This window comes from Diadema setosum, chromosome 6 (genome assembly GCF_964275005.1).
Source record: "Diadema setosum chromosome 6, eeDiaSeto1, whole genome shotgun sequence".
Lineage (NCBI taxonomy): Eukaryota > Metazoa > Echinodermata > Echinoidea > Diadematoida > Diadematidae > Diadema > Diadema setosum.
In genome coordinates this window covers 13,314,980-13,334,695 of record NC_092690.1, presented here as the reverse complement: position 1 = coordinate 13,334,695, position 19,716 = coordinate 13,314,980, and the positions used below count along the sequence as shown (strand labels likewise).

Below are 19,716 nucleotides of genomic sequence, written 5' to 3'. Positions count from 1 at the left end.
TCCGTTTGTCACATCTGGGATGATATTGCCCATTTTGATTTTCAGTGCACGTCGTTCACTACGTACTGCTACGACGTCACGGGTCCCTTCCCTCCAACAGGCTGGCGAGTGGTTGCACTAAGTGATGACATCACTCGTGTTCTGAATATAGGTGGCCATGAGATCCTTGGCAGACGCGTTTGCGATTCAGGCGTTGGGATGTACTGGAGAACATGGAGTATGCACAGTTCCTTAAAACGACGTCATTACTTCGACGTCGACATTCAGGAGGGGAAATCGAAAAGTCCCTATCGTTGGATGTGGTCCCGCAGGTTCCTGGACAAATAGTGAGGGATGAATTCACAACAAATTTGTTAATAACAACAAACAAACTTTTATTCACATTTTATTAACTGTAATCAAAAGTGCAACATTCAAAAACATTAAATTATCAGTTAGTTTCAAACCCTGGTTTACATTGAAAATGTTACTACATGTATTATCTATGCTCAAAGTAACCATCACCTTTTATATTATTTGAGGTTGATGTGAAAAAAGAAGAAGCAGCATAATTGCAAAACTTATCACATTTGCTTCAATAATAACTATCAACCCCCCCCTTTTTTTTGGGGGGGGGGGCAAATAGTTAACTTACAATTCTATAAACATTTACTTTCCACAAAACATTTGGAATATACAAAGGCTCTACTTATTTTGTGACAAAATATCCAATCAAATATGGACTCATTCCCTTTCAAATCATATTTCACTTTACACAAACCTGTGGTATTACAGCCAGGGTCTTCCAAGATGGGGGCCCTTTTAAAGAGAGTCCTTGCAGCTTCAGAGTATTGTAAGGGTAAAGAGAACCCAAGTGTGAATCTATGGACAGAGAAAAAGAAAACAGGAAAAAAGGGGACAGTTTACCTCATTTGAGATAAAGGAATTGGTCACTCTATCTGATTGATTATTCATAGAAATTACAATCATGTCATATACGTCCTACATATAATCTAATAGGAAAATCATAATTTACAATACTTGCAAAGTCATTCTTTCTGCAAAGGTATTATAAGAATAACAGTAATTCACAGCCTATCATGGACCACACATACATGTATCTTGCCACTTGTTAAAGATAATAAAAAGTTTTGGTACCTCAAAAGCTTCCCTGAATTTCCTTGTCTTGGTTTGTGTTTCGGGTTAAAGTACGTTGTCTGTGAGAATTACTCGCCCCAAAGTGCTCTCATGTCTTAGTAATCATGCAATAATGGTTTCGTACCAGAGCAGACGCTGTACAGCGTCGATAAATATTGTACGAAACCACTGACTGCGACCAGCAGCGTGCAGCCCATTGTACGCATAGCTAACTGCGACCAGCAGCCCCATACGCATAGCGTAATGGGGCTTCGCATTGTAGCATTCAGGATCATGACAGAATTAGTATCTTGGGTAAATGTCAACTTAAAATCCAAAAATTTCTTCGATTTGAAGACTTACCAATTAAGTTGAAGTATTGAAAACAGGCTTCGAACAACGTTTGGTTCTGCCAATAGTCCCTTTCTGTTCGAATTGATGACTGAATGTGACTCGGTCGAGATGACCTTGGGAGAGCTACATACACTGAATACAATAGCCAGCGCATGCGCACACAAACATCTTATCCGTTCATGGATTTGAAATTTGTGCGCATGTGATGTGTTCACAGGCACTGGCTGTAGTATTCAGTGTACTGTATGTAGCTCTCCTAAGGTTCTGTCGACCGAGTCACATTCAGTCATCAATTCGAACAGAAAGGGACTATAGGCAGAAACAAACGTTGCCCGAAGCCTGTTTTCAGTACTTCAACTTAATTGGTAAGTCTTCAAATTGAAGAATTTATGGGATTTTAAGTTGACATTTACCCTGCGATACTAAATCTGTCATGATCCTGAATGCTACAATGCGAAGCCCGATTACGCTATGCGTATGGGACTGCTGGTCGCTATGCGTATGGGGCTGCTGGTCGCAGTTAAATTGCATGATTACTAAGACATGAGAGCACTTTGGGGCGAGTAAGTCTCACAGTGTTAGTTATATGAAAGGTACTTTAACCTGAAACACAAACTAAGACAAGGAAATTCAAGGAGACTTTTGAGGTACCAAAACTTTTTATTATCTAGCTACATCCAGCAGTCATGGGGCCATCATGCCACCGCCACACAATCAGTACCTGTAGTGCTGATAAGTATAGGCCCTACCCAAAAATGGACATGCATCTTCTGGTGTTACAAGTCATAATTTATCAAATGATAGTAAGACCCAGGGCTGAACTCATGTAACTACGTCACGTGTACATCATGTAGTATTGTGCTCTGCATGGTTCTTTCTCGTTTTAACTACAGTACGTATGTGTCATTAAAAGACTTACCATTACCAAGTATGCTTGATAACGTCCTTGAAGAGATCTTGAATAATCTTTGCTCTCCACTGACTTCCAGATGATTAGAACAGATGTATTCCTCACCTTTGTCACATCCATTTACATGTGACATGAAGTAATCCACATCTTGGTAGTGGAACAGCTGCATTAGGAGCTGCTTGTCTAAATAACAACAACAACAACAACAACAACAACAAGAAATGTGTAATTGGTAGCATTATAATGTGAGGTTTAAGGTCTTACATCAGTTTCTTGTGTTTATTGCCTTGTAAATTCAGAAAGGGAAAATGTTCGGGTCACAACTGCTTCCAATAAGAATAAAAGTTTGCGAAGGTAGGAATGCACTGATGAATATTGCAAGTGACATCAACAATAGGTTCATAAATTTTACTGGAACTACCCTGTCATGATCCTGAATGCCACAGTCCGCAGCCCCATTACGCTATGCGTATGGGGCTGCCGGTCGCAGTTTTAATAGCACAACCCTAACCCAACCAGCAGACGCCAGGCAAGGCATGGCGTTGTGTAGACTACAGCGACAGGACTGTACTCTACCTCACCGATACATTTACTAATATTATAGCAGCCCAGCCAAGTCTAGCTGTGTGCAGCTGCTACGTAGGATTAGACATATTTCAAGAAAGATCAAGGATTGATGCTGTGAATTGAGATCAACGTAAATTAATAGGTTAGTCATGTTAGTTGTCTTTGTTCTAACATCAGATTCTATACTAATCTAACAAAACAAAAAAAAAAAAAAAACTGTTAGATGTCAACTGGCATAATTTTCAAGCTGTGGTAGTGGTACCATTGTCATAGTACCGGTAACTCACTAACCTAACTGCTTTGTGGCATGCACAATTGTCTCGATAATGGTGTACTATACTGTCACAACTCAGTCTGCCACATGGGTTACGCCATTTCCTGACCCACTCACTCACCTCCCTGATCTGACCATGGATGGATCATGGACCTAGGTCCATGATCTGACACACTCCACACACTTTTTTTGCCATTCATTTTGTACACGGGGCAGTTTTCATGAGACGGCCTCTGTTATTGGCAACTGTGCTAATGAATATTCATCAGCCTTGCGATAATTTTTTCATAATGAGTCACTCGGTCTGATTCTGTGATTGGCTTTTAGCTATTGACTTACGCGTGATATCGATCTCCTCAAGGGGGTCCATGACGATATCTGATTGGGGTTTTTACAAGTGTGCGTGTGGTGTGTGGTGAATTGCGTTTAAGTGCCAGTGAGTGTAGCATAACTTCTGCAGGGTTCCTTTCCATTTCTCTCTCTTTTTCTCTCTTTTGCTTTCGTATCATCTTATCTCTGTTGGCAGTTCTTAGAATCGTACTACCACAAGTGTTTTCCCCCATTTTTTGAAGTGATTATCTCGTTTGCAACAATTTAGAGGTGAGTTTTTGTTCGAGTGTTTGTTGAGTTTTTTGATTGAACACGATGTTCAGATTGGACAACAACTCGACCCAACTTTATTTGTGCCTGATTTTTACAGAATAAAACACATTTTTGTCATAATATTGACATAGGTAGTGGAATGATGTATGAAAAAAAATGTTTCATCGCATTTTAAGGCAATTCCTTTTTATTTTCTGATGCTGCGAAGCAATATTTAACGGTATCTTCTCTGCTCTGAGAGTCTCGGTGACGGAGCTTTTTCTTGTGACGAAAGCTTGCATGGTAAGGTGAAATTTGTTGAGAAATTTCCATTAAATGCTTAACACCAGCAATAAAATATGGTATTTTACATAGGTACATGTGTTTTCTATCCTTGGTGACATTTTCATGAGCAGAGGAATCATTTTAGTGTGAAAAATGAAACAATTGTCTACAGTATGTCGAAGCTCGTCTTCGTTCGTACTTGTTCGGTTTCCATATCGCGGGACGCGCGCCGCGCTGCTAGCTGAGAGGCTCGTCTCGGCGTGGCGCTCGCCCACTGGCCACCGGACCCCCTCCCACTTGCACCGATACCAGCACAACTTGTGACGACAGCCTGTTTGGTAAGGTGAAATTTGTTGAGAAATTTCCTTTAGATGCGAATAACCAACAATAAAATATAGTGTTTCATATAAATACATGTGTTTTCTATCCTTGGTGACATTTTTATAGGCAAATGAATCATTTCAGTAAGAAAAATGAAACAAATCCTATGTCGAATCGTCTTCGTTCGGTTTCCACACCGCGGCACGCTGCTCTCTAGAGTGGCGCACGCAACCACCGATACCGGCCCGCGGGCCCCCCGGGCTGTAGGGCTGGCAGTCGTGCAGCTCGATGGGTTTAGCGAGCTGTGTCGCTGCGTAGCTACGAAGTCGACCGTGATCTTTTCTTCGACATTTGAACTAAATTCCAGTCAATGAAACTATTTCATACATTTCTCTTAACTTTGAACGATGTTATACTGACTAAATGGTTTGAAAAGTGTCTGAAATTTCACCGGCACTGTATTGATTCGTATAAATAAGTCATCATCAACATGACAACCAGTCTTATCATGCAAGCCCAATAAATTCTCCGCACTACCACTGCTATACACTTCCCACAAGCAATGGAGAACCCGACTCCATATTGATACAGTACTGTGGGGACCAGTACTGTACTGTCAACAAATAATGGGGGAAAAAACAGAGTGACAACAAAGGAAATAAGATTTTCACTCTTTTTTTTTTTTACTTTTTTTGTGTGGTTGGTTTGTTTATTTCTGTTTTTGCCAAAAAAAAGGAGAGTTGCTCTGCATGTCCTGCATTCATTAAAAAAAAAAAAGAAAAGAAAAGAACAGGGCATGTACATGAGGAACTGCTACTGGCTGTCTTAGCTTGTCTGAAAACTTCAAATGTATGTGTAATCCTCTATTTTTTTTTTTTTTTCCTATGCACTTCTCTCTCGGTCTTTGCCGAAGATATTATTTTGGAGAAAAAAAAAGGCCTGTTACTTACACTACAGGTACTCTTCCTGTCCCCCACCCGTAGGTTTCCCAGACTCTGGAACAAATTACCTGACTCGGTAAGGGACTCGGCAGTTATCGATTCTCTCTCATCTTTCCTTCAACAGCTGAGAGGTTCATTTTAATGTAGTGTATTGATAACCACAGGTATGACATACATACAATGTACATGTGTATGAGAATCTCTGTATCTTGACTTTGTTTGAAATACCCAAATGTGTCAAGTTACAGTTATATTACTTCTCTGGGTTTCAGATTCTATATGTAAGACGTATATAACATTATCTGATTAGTAATTGTATATATATTTTTTTAATGTTCATGCCTTAATTCATGCTCACATTATCTAATATTATTTATGAATTTATGGCTCCAGATATATAATATACATTGCAAAGTGGTGTATGTAATACCACACGAGGATTTTTCAAAGAAAGTGCTGGGTCATGGAGTCTCAGGGTAGTCTAAATGATAAAGTTTAAGTTTTGAAATTATTTTTATTTTTACTGCTATCATATAAAGCAAACAGAATCAAAATCGGGTTAGAAATGGCGAAGGAGTAGCATTTTGAACATTTTGATCACACACGGATGTACAGACGGACGGACACACAGACACACACACGTACGGAGCCCGTTTCATAGTCCCCTGCTCTAACTCGTTCGGCGGGGACAAAAAGATACTGTGACATCATAACTTGACCAAAAATTTACCATCTATTTTCAGCCTTCTTATAGTTAGTTTTTTAAGAGTACTGATAGTTTTTTAATTTCATTTGTAGAATTTCAACTACCTATATTGAACATTTTGTCCCATCTTGGTAATTTATCTTCAACAATATTATCAAACTATAATATAGACCACTGGACTTGATTCTCATCAGATTGTGTTATGTTAGCAATTGTCTGTGAAAACAAACAACCATATAGGCCCTATGGGTTAGAAATGTGAAATTGCTCATGTTATAAAAAAGCTTGTGTGTTTGTCCGATAGGCATCATAAAATGAAATGTTTTCCTGGTTCTACAACATACTCCTATATGTACACACATTGGTTTTTTAAGTGTAGCAAAAGAAAAAAAAACCTGCTGAAAACTGCTTATCCATTTGTGGAGAGCCAGTGGAGTAAAATTGAGTCAAAAGGGGCCTGAGCTTTTGATCCTATAGCAGAATCTTTGTCAGAGACAAAATAACAAACAGGCAGGGAAAGCAATCATAATAGGATTTCACACATAAAGAATAGTCAGAGACTGGCTAAGGACACAGAACAAGGAAAACAAAAGGGGAGGGTAGGAAGTCATGGGCAAGGAGCCCAACAGGTTTAGGGAGGGGATTAGAGTGGGAGATGGACAGACAAAAGGCTGAGGAGGGTCAGTGATGATCCAGATCCGAGGACCAAAGGGAAAACCTTTGAAGGAACAGGATGAATAGGGAGGCAATATCAAACAAGATAAAGAACAACAGAGGAATAAAAAAGGAAAAGAGTGAAAAGCATGGTGGGGGGGGGGGGGGGGGGGGCTGAGCAAGCAGTGAGCCTTAATAAGGTGTAGAAGAGGAGGCAACAAAATGAAAGTGAGTGTCAACCAACCAATGCAAGTTCTCAATCATATCAAAGCATAATAATAGTCATAATAACAGTCATAATGATAATGATAATAGGGGCCTAATAATGATAATAATAATGATATTGATAATAGAAATAAAAATGATAATTAAAAAAAAAAATGTATTTAATTTGAAAAGGGAGGAAATACACAAAATCCCTGGGAGAGAAAATGCATTTTACGTTGATGCTGGCATGAATATGCATAGAAGTATAGAACCACATTTAATTTCATTTCATGGATCCTGACTATCTGGGCAGATCAGACTTCTCCCCTTTTGCTTTATATTCCACAATTTCTATCAAACTATAGTGACCACTTCATTCTGAAAGGTGTTTGCTTGTGTTGTTGCAACAATTTGTTACAATCAAGTTGTACAAGACAATAGCAATGTATTAGTTGAAAATGTGACAAGCATTATTTGTGTTTGTGTCTTTATCAAGATAATGCAGTTTCTTGAAGGTATGGTGAAGGCTAATGAAGCCATAATAATGTAAAGCTATGTTCTTTTAAAAAATTAATTATGAATGTATTTTAATCTGTTTTCATAGTTTTTAAGCAAATATCTCAAAACTTTGGTACACATGATGACTGTGATATGCAAAAGTCCATGACACATCTTTGCAGTGTCCTGAATTGGTTGCTATGATAATGGCATAGCAAAAATAAAGGATGAAGCATGATTATTAAACCTTATCACAGGATACCCGTACCGGTCATTTTCATGAATTTTGCCACCATTGTTGGCCTCGATAAAAGACTGTTAAGACACAAGGTTTCCTTGACATGGTGATGGCCTGTTGTATTATGACTCGGAGAAAACCTCCCAAAGAGAAGGATACTGGATGGAGGCAGGAGTACCTGAATACAAGGTAATCATCTTCAGTATATATACGGTAATACTTCATTTTGAGGTTTCATTCTGAGCAGAAATACTACCTGAAGCAAGAGGAATCATTCTGAAGGTTACAGCTCGTTATTCCAAAGGTTCGTTATTCGGAAGGCTCTTAGTCCTAAGATTCGTTACTCCAAAGGTTCTTTATTCCAAATTTCATTTTCGGATTAACGAATCTCAGGAATAACGAACCTTCGGAATAATGCCACAAATGTTTGGATTAACGAACCCTTTTTCATTTTCGGATTAAAGAACCTCTAGGTATAGGGAATTTGCATGTTTCAGATTAACCAACCTCCGGAATAACAAACAGCACCCCATTCTGAAGCTGGTACTAAAAAAAAAAAATAGAGTAGTTTGATCCACAAGACTTTGTAAAGGATGGTCCGTCGGTCAGTCCATTGCAAAGTCTTGTGGATCAAACTACCCTCATTTTTTTAGCAGTACATTGTAAACCTAAATCTTGGCAGGTGTAACCGCTAAATCACATGCAGATGTGCACGACACCTTTTCCTCCTTACTGATTGATGCATTGCCTTGATAATTGCAAAATTTATGAAAATCATGCATCTAAAGTTGTGGATTGAAATATATTCTCTCAATTGGCAATTCAGTTGTATGTATACAATCAGTAGGCCTATATTTTAATGTGTAGTTGTGCAAGACACTTTTGTGTGAGTGTCGAAAGATATCTTGCCACTGTAACAACATTTTTGTACATATAAATCATTCAAAAGTGTAGAATTCTCAAACTATGCTGGTTTTCAAGAGATTCAAACAAAAATTGACTCAATATAAAGTTGTGCAAGATATATTAGTATACAAATGTATTCGAAGGTGGTTTCCATGATCAATGTAGGCCCTACATGGTGGCCCAGGAAATTACAAAAGGACTTGCAGATCGCACTTCCCCAGTTTTTAAGTGATTAGACAAAAGTTTAATAGCACACACATTGAGCTAAATGTAAAGCTGTGTATGCCCTTACGTGCAAACTTGCATTCGGGAGGGGGGGGGGGGGGGGCTTTATGCACTGCTAGACACCTTGCCCCTGCAACCGAATATCCCAGCTGTGGAGTCCTGTTTACATTATAACATTTTAATCAGCACTGGGGAGAAAGTGTGTTGCCATGCCAACAGCAAATTATGGCCCTTTAAATGGGGTAATGGACTAGCAAATAAGACTTGATATGCCATTTTTTCAATTAGAAATTACCAGATATATGGAACACATTAAAAAAACTTGATATTCAAAGTGCAAGATACATTATTAAAGAGTAAAGTGTGGTGTCATGGTAACAGCACATTTTTGATGGCCTCAAAATCAGGAATGCCGTGCAGGGTCATGAAATTCTTTTCGAATTTGTGCACATTCAGTCAGTAGAAATAGTAATTATGAAAAATACATAATTTTTTTTTTTAGGTCAAATAGGCTTTAATGGAAAATACCAGTATTTAAGTGGGGGTATAAATCATCTTGACAGTGACATTTCTAGTTTTCGTTTATACTCCCTTCTTTGAAGTGCTATTCAGCAAAATTTGAGGTTGTTCTATCTAGATACCAGATAAGTAGACAGATGAGCTCACATCAAACTGGGACATAAAATAAGACAAGATGGTATTAAAAATGCACCTTTGTTTATGCCCTGATAAATAAAATGTGATGAAAATTAGTCATGTCCAGACCAGAAATATGTTGTGAAGAAAGGTGTGACATTGTTTTCTGTGATGAAACTAAGGTTTAGAGAGAACTGGATGGTTTGATGGACTTTAACGTGGCCTTAGGATAATGTTACACCATAACTAATGTGTAGTGAAGTGTCTGTAACGTCAAACAGTTTTCGCAGATTATATCTTTAGCAAAGACAGAGATAATTTTAAGTACCGTACCATACAGAAATATTTTTATTATGACCATAATTCTATTTTAAGAAAAATCTAATACCTTTGAGTTTGACAGAGAGAGGCAATGTAACCTGTACCATACATATAGGTAACAAAATGAAATTAAGAATTTGATACATTTCTGTTTTTCTGACACAACTCTGTCCAGGGTATTAGAATGATGTTCTACGCAGGCCTGGGATGCCCCCCCTTTCATTCCCCCTTTTTTTCTTAAAAAGGATTAGTTCAGATCATATCATCAAATTCAGAGAAGCACTGTCAGAAATTACTGGTAAATATAACTTACAAGTGTTTAAGTGTAAGTAACAGGCATTTTTTCCCAAAAAATAATATCTTCTGCAAAGACCGAGAGAAGTGCATAGGGGAAAAAAATAGAGGATTAATACACATACATTTGAAGTTTTCAGACAAGCTAAGACAGCCAGTACCTCATGTACACCCTTTTCTTTTCCTTTTCTTTTTTTTTTTGATAATAAATGCAGAGCAAATCTCCTTTTTTGGCAAAAACAGAAATAAACAAACCAACCACACAAAAAAAGTAAAAGAAAAAGAGTGAAAATTTTATTTCCTTTGTTGTCACTCTGTTTTTTTCCCCCCATTATTTGTTGACAGTACAGTACTGGTCCCCACAGTACTGTATCAATATGGAGTCAGGTTCTCCATTGCTTGTGGGAAGTGTATGGCAGCCGGCAGTGGTAGTGCGGAGAATTATTGGGCTTGCATGATAAGACTGGTTGTCATGTTGATGATGACTTATTTACGAATCAATATAGTGTCGGTGAAATTTCAGACACAACCATACTTTAGAACCTTAATATTGTAGGCTGTCAGCTTTCATAATTCTTGAAATATTGCTCTGTGAAAAGTCTTTCAAAACACATTTACATGCAGTGCAATGAGGAAAATGGAGCGATTTATTGTTTTTTTATCAAATTTTGGGTTAAATTTCAAGGTCATTATTATGTAATAAAAGTGTTTTGTGGTAAACATTACTAAAATATGTATAACAGACTATCCCTACTGCAAATATCACAGGGCTAGTGCTTTTCATTTTGAAAGCGTGGACATTTGAAATGTCCTCTAAACCCAATATGTGATATTACATGGGAATTTGGCCGTTTACGACCATTTTCGGTGGGGTAAATTTGCCATTGAACATTTCGGGAGCAAAATTTCTTTGGTAACCCAAGATAATATAGGTAAATGTCTATCAATATACAAAAATTGATGCTATTCCTAGGTGGGACGAAGGGTGATCCGTGACCTTGAATTTGGCACATTTTTCATTTTTGTCAACTTTGAGGGCGCTCTCCGTAAAAACGGTGATCATGAATGCGCCCATTTTTTTCAAAATTACTGAGCAAGTCAAAGTCTTCAATATTTTAGAACCTAAGGTGATGAAATGTGGAAGATATTAGCTTCTAAATATGCATTAAAATTTTCAAAATTAACATTTAACACCATTTTCGGTGACCTCATGCACGTTAATGAAAAGTCAATTTCGCGTCACAGTCAGTTTTTCTTGCAAAGACTATAAAGTTCTCTCAATTTCCAGATAATGAACACTTTTGCATAAATATCCAAGCTAAAACAGTCAATCAAAAATGCCTAATTTTCTTGTAACTAATTTTTTGGAATGCGCACCGGTTGCTATGTGAGGCTGTATCTTAGCAACCAATTGACCTTGGGGCAAAATATTTTGTGATTTTCCGTCAGACACTTTGGGGAACATTTGGTGCGATTTTTAAGAAAATCGGAGGGGGTCGGGTGACAACTTTTCTGAAAATTGGATGATTTGACGTGGATTGACCCAATTAATCTATTGTCGTTGACACTGTCAATGACAATGTTACAATTCTTACAGACAAGGACAAGGTCAGAGCCCATGGCCCATATGGAACACAAAGCAGTCTAACCCATGCATATTCGTGTGTTACAGCCTGTGAGTATGAGGCTGTGTGTACTCAAGAAGATTGCATGTTCATATATCAGTTGTCAGTGATAATGATAAATGAGTGACATTGCGATTGCAAAATAAATAATATATCGTGTTATCCTGCTACATGTATTTGTCTAAATGAAGCCTTTATAGTGTTCATTGTTAAAATCTATTTTAAAAATGAATTCTCTTTAACTTTGTTGTCATGCAAGTATGTGGTGATGTTTCGTGGATAAAAAGGAGGAACTGGAAACATAACACCCTAGAAATGTCGAATGCAAATTTAATACTAATTAAACATAATACTACTACTATTTATGTGCAGATACTGTCAAATTTGCATTTGGATTTTGGAGGAGGCCTTTTGTCACATTGCTGATTCAAAATGTTTTCGTTAATATTGGTTCTCTATAAGAATTCTTGCAATCTGCATTGATTTATATGATGAAACTTTAGATAAGAACAATTCAACAATTTTGGATTGAACAATGTTAGACACTGCCTTCCAATGTTGATTGAGGCTTTTAAGAAATTTATAGAGAACATGCAACTTTATAAAAATACAGCACATGAAACAAATTTACTTTTGCTGATGTGGCAATTTAAATGCAGGAAGTGGCTTTTTTTTTTTTTTTAAACTCGATCATACTTTCCAGTGAAGTAATGAAATCGTTTTTGTCAATTTGTTTGTTTTAATTTCATATTTAAAGGTATGGCTGCTAGCAGTGAGCATGAAAAGTGCTTGTAGGAATGGAGGGCGACTGGAGGAGCCATGACATGAACTACATTTGTACACTTGTCGGCAACAAATGGGAGCTTTGTACGTGTACGTAGGGCAGAACTGATGCGAGACACATGTACCAGCCTGCCCTACCACTCATGTTGAGAAAGGCACATGTATGATGATGACCAATGCTCCCTCTGAGCCCCTGACCCTGAGTCCTGGAGGCTGGACATCATGGCTTGTTTGGGTTTTGTACATCACAGGTATGATACCACACGAGCACCCATAATTCATCACCATCAATTACAATTCCGGGGGCGGGGGGCATCTGCCATTGCAACGTGGACACCATGCTTGTTCATGAACTTTCAAAATGGACCCTAAATGAGTAGGGCCTACCGTTAATGACCCTTCGATTTTTTCCGCCGTATGAAGTATTCGTATTCAGATTTTCATGAGTTGTAAAATATATTCCCTGAACACATATCGAGCTATTGAAAAGCGAACCCTTTTTTCAAAATTTCTGTGATTTTGATACCTTTTCCACTGTTCGCGCATGCATTGCCTGACCGTGAAAAAAAAAACCTTTTATATGTTTTGTTGAATGAGCATGGTGTCCACCTTTCAGTGGCAGTTGCCCCCCCCCCCCCCCCCGAGGGACAATTTTACATGTTTAAAAAAAAAAAAATCTATTGACAACATAATACAGTAATGACCGTGGTAGTACGTAATATAAGCATAAAATCGACATGCAAACTTTGCATTTGATTTGACCCTCAAGAGGCAAATAAGTGCACTTATGACTCTGTATTTTGCAATATGCTAGGATTCACATCATTTTCAGTGAAAGAGCATTTGAGTTCAATTAATATTCAACAAAAATATGTGCAGAATAGATTAATTTATTTTTTTTTTGTCATACATGATGTACAATGTATTCATATGATGGAATGTGTTATGTGAAGCTTGCTTTCAACTTGCTTGATTTTCCCCACTTTTATACTCCAAAAAGTGTGCCTATAATTTGATTTAAAGAGACTGTAGATATGAATTTTAGACTGATATTTGTAATAGAAAATGTATTGTTTTCTGTAACTTGCTTTTTATTGCTTAATGAATACATGGATCTTTGAATCGTTAGTTTTTTTTTTATTGAATAGAAAGGGAAAAAATATAAGCCTCTAAAGCTTAATTCATCTTCCAATATTTCTTGGAAAGTGATCCATAGCCCATGAATCACTCTCCATTGCTCACAAGAAATATTGGTAGATGAATGGCACTTGTGTACGGTCTTGTGTGGTCTCAGTCACAATTTGGATCACCTTTTTCACTTTTATCTCTGGCACAGAAAATCATGAAATAGCCACCAGGAGGTGTCAAAAGGCAACAGATTAGGTGTGGATTCCATGTTGGAGGCAACCATCAGCAATAGAAGAATCAGGTGATTATCACATTACTGATTCTAAAGCACAAAGATAGTTTTGGTAAATCTGAAAAGTTTTCACAAATTTCCTCTCCTTGCAAAGTCAGATCATTATGAAGAGTATAAGCCAATGAAAACATATACTTTTGTGTGAAGATTGTAGTAACTAGAGAGTACCAAGTCATCCATTTGGATCATCAGTTTGTCCTACCTTGATAGGATCAAATTCATTAACTGCATAATGGCATTTGAGGAATATTAAGAAAAAAAAAATCCACCTTACTTTGAGAATTTTCCTTGCCTGATTTGAGCAATCAGTTTTTGCCTTTGCTCCACAACACTTGCCCAACTTTGACTTGCCCAGGGCAAGCGGGCACATGCTTACCTAGCACCTTGCCCTAGAAAATTAGCAATGATGGGTAAGAAGAGTAATGAATATGTTAACTTAGATGAGCATTAATTTTGTGACTCATGTTAAATTGACCCAAAACTCTTGTGTTGATACTCAGTATATGGCTAAGATGTAATTTATAGTAGCAAAAAGAAGTTCCACCAGTATTTCAAATCTTCATTTCACATCCCCTTCTTTTCCCAGCACTCTAAGTCCAGCAACCAGCTGTGGCATCCCCAACATGACTGGTCATTTCAGGATCCAGAGCAAGCCCCGTGACAAAATTCGCAAGTAACAAGCTAGCTTTACTCAGCACCCTGTACTAGCTGTATCTTGTCTCCAAGGAAGCATCCAATGGAAATTACTACGTCAGTGTGGAATAAACAATTTTGCAAAAAGGCTGGAACAAAAGTCAACACCCACAACCTATTGTAGTTAGCACGTCTACTTGTGTGTGGTTTCCCAATAGGAAGTTTAAGATTTCAGTGAACATGCACTAGTGGACGGAGTCGAGATCATGTCTGCCTGCAACGAAAGGGCTACTGCGCATGTGCCTCGCTCTCAACAGTACGTCGATGTGTTCACTCCTAACCCGCCAATTTCACGTCATCTCAGACGGGTGAACGTCGTCCACTGCACCATGTAAATGTAGCCTTAAATGACGCCATCGGTTCATGTCGACTATGTCAAGGTGCAATCTTAACTCCCTAATAAATTATACAGTCAGTGAAATGCGGACTTCTACGCCTGTCATATGGCTCTCACACGCCACATCGCAGCAGGTATACAACCAACACAGAGCAGTTGAGACTGCACTTCTGTGCTCTTGCTTGCAGCAGCTCAGCCGCTGCCCCGGCGAATTGCCAATGTTACAGTGTGAAAATTCGGACATCTACAGATTGTCAATCATATGATAAGCTTTTTATGAGAGGCTTTCAAAATGTTTGATACACGTGGATATTTTATCAAGCCAAAAATTGGAAGTTTGTATCAGAGCTTTGGAAGGTGAAACAGTAACAGACTATATCAGCAATAACATGAATTCTATGCTCAGTCTTGTGGAGAACCGCCATTTCATGTTCTGAAATTGTTGGTAATCACCCCCCTCCAGTGACATTGGGGGCAAGGGGGTATACAGTTTTTAAAATTATATTTTATTATTGTCTAAAGTAAGCATGGCTAGATTTTCCCTTTCCATTTTTAAAAAGCAGAAAATTCTGTAAAAACAAAAAACAAAGGAAAATAGGAAATGTGCAAAATTTGTACGAATTTGTGTCATGGATATCAATTACATCATTTGGAAGATTTTTTTTTTTTCTACAGAAAAGCTGAAGGAGTTCTATTTTTCATTGATTTTAGATGAAATTCCAACTTTCCCTAAAATTCATAAGAAATTTGCATATTGAAATCCAAATGTTGAAAATACTGGTCTTTTTTTTTTGAGGGGGTGGTTAAATTATTCTACTCTGTATGTGTAAATTTTCAGGTCTTTCAGTTGATTCTAGTAAGCAATATACTAGTTAGACCTTCAATACATGTGCTTGGAAACTGCTATGTTAACAGCAAAGTGTATTTTTAAAAATGTTTTCCTTTTTTCAAGATATAGAATGTATGTGTTTTTCTTGTGTTCATGATTGAATTATGTAAATACGTTTCTAATCAACTTGTGTGTATTTAATTTTTTGATGCAGTATTGTAGTCTTTGTCTTGTGTTAGTGATTAAGTGTTAGTTTATGAGGTGGTTTTGACAGGTGTAGTTGTAAGACAAGTATGCTCATTACACTGAGTACTGTAAATTATACATTGATATACTGTAACCATAGAACAATCTGTCTTTTTGATGCATTAATGCTGTCCCACTCATTTTACATGATAAATAGAATTTAAAATAAAACAATTATTGACACCGTAATGATATCACACAGACATCTTTGTGAACATTTATACATTTTAAAATGTTTTCAGAGTATTACGACTTATTCTGACCAGTAACTCATCTTAATGAAGTCTTTTCATGACCAGTAACATGTCCAAAATATGCCGTAAAGGCATCTTGTCATGACTTGTAACAGGTCTTAAATACATCTTAATGACGTCTTTTCATGCCCATTTAAATGTGTGAATTATGTTTTAAACATGTCATACAATGTATTATGGTCAGTAACTGGTCTTAAAGACACCTTGTCATGACCAGTGACAGCTAAGAATTACGTCATATTATGGTCAGTTACTGGTCTTAATAACGTCTCAAATACGTCATTTCATGACCAGTAAGAAGTCGTAATGACGTAAAAATATGACGTCATCACGACGTCTCGCGTTGGTGCAAGTTTTCGTCTTATTTGTGCCGTTATATGACGTCTTTAAGACAACTTACTGGTCAGGAAAATACGTCTTTAAGATGTTTTTAAGATGTGTCTCTGCTATTAGGGATATAACCACCATTCACCATATAACCACCATACATCTACCACAAAATCACCATGCTTTTACCACACAGTGCTTCTATGGTAGATGTATGATGGCTATATGATAGATATATGGTGGTTATATGGTAGATGTATGGCTGTTATATGGTGCTTTTCAGGATATGGTGGTTATATGGTACATGTATGATACCGCTATGGTAGATTTATGGTGGGTATATGGTGCTTCTGAGGTAAATGTATGGTGGCTATATGATAGATATATGGTGGTTATATGGTAGATGTATGGCTGTTATATGGTGCTTTTCGGTATATGTATGGTGGTTATATGGTACATGTATGATACCGCTATGGTAGATTTGTGGTGGGTGTATGGTGCTTCTTGGTATATGTATGGTGGTTATATGGTACATGTATGATACCGCTATGGTATATATATGGTTCTCCTATGGTAGATGTATGATGTTTTTGTGGTAGATTTATGGTGGGTATATGGTGCTTCTATGGTAGCTATATGGTAGATATATGGTGTATGGTGGTTGTATGGTAAATATGTGGTGCTTCTGTGGTAGCTGTATGGTGGTTATATGGTGCTTTGCTGGATGGTGTATGGTGGTTGTATGGTAAATATGTGGTGCTTCTATGGTTGCTGTATGGTGGTTATATGGTAGGTATCTGGTGCTACTGTGGTAGTTATATGGTAGGTATATGGTGCTTTGCTGGATGGTGTATGGTGGTTGTATGGTAACTATATGGTGCTTCTGTGGTAGCTGTATGGTGGTTATATGGTAGGTATATGGTGCTTTGCTGGATGGTGTATGGTGGTTGTATGGTAAATATGTGGTGCTTCTATGGTTGCTGTATGGTGGTTATATGGTAGGTATCTGGTGCTTCGGTGGTAGGTGTATGGTGGTTATATGGTAGGTACATGGTGCTACTGTGGTAGTTATATGGTAGGTATATGGTGCTTTGCTGGATGGTGTATGGTGATTGTATGGTAACTATATGGTGCTTCTGTGGTAGCTGTATGGTGGTTATATGGTAGGTATATGGTGCTTTGCTGGTTGGTGTATGGTGGTTGTATGGTAATTATATGGTGCTTCTGTGGTAGCTATATGATGATATATGGTGCTTTGGTGGTGTATGGTGGTAATATGGTAGATGTGTGGTAGTTATATGGTAGGTATATGCTGCTTGCTGGATCTGTATGGTGTTTATATGGTAAATTTATGGTGGTTCTGTGGTAGATGTATGGTTAACAATATATGGTAAGTGTATGGTGGTTATATGGTAACTGTATGGTATTTTTTTTTATGGTAGATGTATGGTAGCATAAATTTGCATAAATTTGTCCCAAAAATGTAAATGAGATGTATGGTATTTGTATGGTATATGTATGGTATATGGATGGTACATGTGTTATGGTATGTGTATGGTATACAAATTGTATGTGTATGGTGTATGTATGGTATATGGTATTTGTGATGTATTCATATGGTATTCGAATGGTATAAGTCTATGATACCATACAATACCATTTATGGTATGGTACCATACATTGTATGGTATTTTTATGGTATACCATAGCAATTTTTTTTTTTGTCAAGCAGCGAGTTTTCACCCTAGTTTTCCTCAACGTAGTTTTTTACCTCAATTTTTTTTTTTTTTTTTTTTTTTTTTGCGGTGCAAGATGTTCAGTGTATTTTTTCTACGGTAAAATGCCATCGTTGATGATCTCCGTGTATTCATTACTAGTTTTCCACCTCCGTTTCATTTTGTGTACAACTAACATTGATCTAAAGTCTAATGTAGTTAGCTACAAAGTCTGCGATGTCTGTATGCTGATGTGTTTTTGTGAGCTGGGAGTGACTATGGTGGGAATGATATTCAGGGTTTTGCTGTGGTTGAGATGATAGTGATGATGATCATAATGATTCTGGTGATGATATACGAACCCTTTTGATGATGCAATTTATTTCGTGTGACCATGACGTTGATCATTGATGACGGCGAGAACGACACGAGTAGCCTAGCCTAGGCCAAGGACGAGAGTGACACTGTCCACGGGGGCTGTTGCTCGCTCATGCACAGGAGTGGTCTAGACCTAGAGACCTGCATTTAATCAGTTTTTTTTTTAACCTTTTGGTTGTTCACTTGGGTTAGTGCTCCAAAAATTCGTTTCTCTAAAGAAATTCAACCAAAAGCTTGACAATAAGGTTGCCTCAGGGCTATTCTTTAGTAAATATTAGATCTAAATGGCGATGCTAATTTAGTTTTCATTTTAAGAACTCGATTATATCCCATTTTCTTTGCTCATTTTTCAAATGATAAATTATTTAGAACTGTAAATTTACTTAAATTCTGATGTACTGCATTCACCATTGTAAAAATCAATAAAAAAGAGCCCGCTGAGCAGGTGTTTCATTCTATCCTTTTCATTTCCTTCCTATCGTGTTGGTTTCCTTCCTGTCACTTCCTTCTTTGACCCTGGACGGAAGAAAAAAAAAATCCCATCTTGCCATGTAAAGACAGAACACATACGGTACCATCATGAAATATTATGACATTAGAATAGTTTTAAAAGATTATGTAAGTCATCAAAATTCTTGTGTGTGAAAATAGATAATAAATAAAAGGTGATTTCTTACAAAGCAGTTCTTTCAAATGTCCAACAGCCTCAGAACAGCTTCGATAATGAAGCTAGTGAAATCTCAAAACTATCGTGGCAACAAGTGATATTGATAGGAAATTCTGACAACCCTTACAAAAAAGTCCTGTGGTACTCCTGTGGTAATTACCACAGGACGGTACCACAGGACAGTACCACAGGAAAGTACCACAGGACAGTACAGTGAAACCCCGTTATAACGAGTTCGGTTATAACGAGGAACCGCTTATAACGAGGTGATCGCGTCGGTCCCGTTTTCCTTTGCGTGTAAACCTATGGCAGAACGAACCGGTTATAACGAGTTCGGTTATAACGAGATTCCGGTTATAACGAGGACTTTTTCGGCGCATCATGATAAAGAAAAACATAAGAAATTT

At 37.6% G+C, this 19,716-nt stretch overlaps 1 long non-coding RNA gene across 1 annotated transcript; it reads left to right on the top strand.

Annotated features, from left to right (window-relative positions):
• Positions 1-11,606: 11,606 nt before the first annotated feature.
• On the top strand, positions 11,607-16,171 carry LOC140229967 (uncharacterized). The gene is made up of 4 exons (XR_011901345.1): positions 11,607-11,710; positions 12,418-12,694; positions 13,780-13,872; positions 14,450-16,171. It is a non-coding gene; the product is annotated as an uncharacterized lncRNA (long non-coding RNA).
• The last annotated feature ends 3,545 nt before the right edge of the window (positions 16,172-19,716 follow it).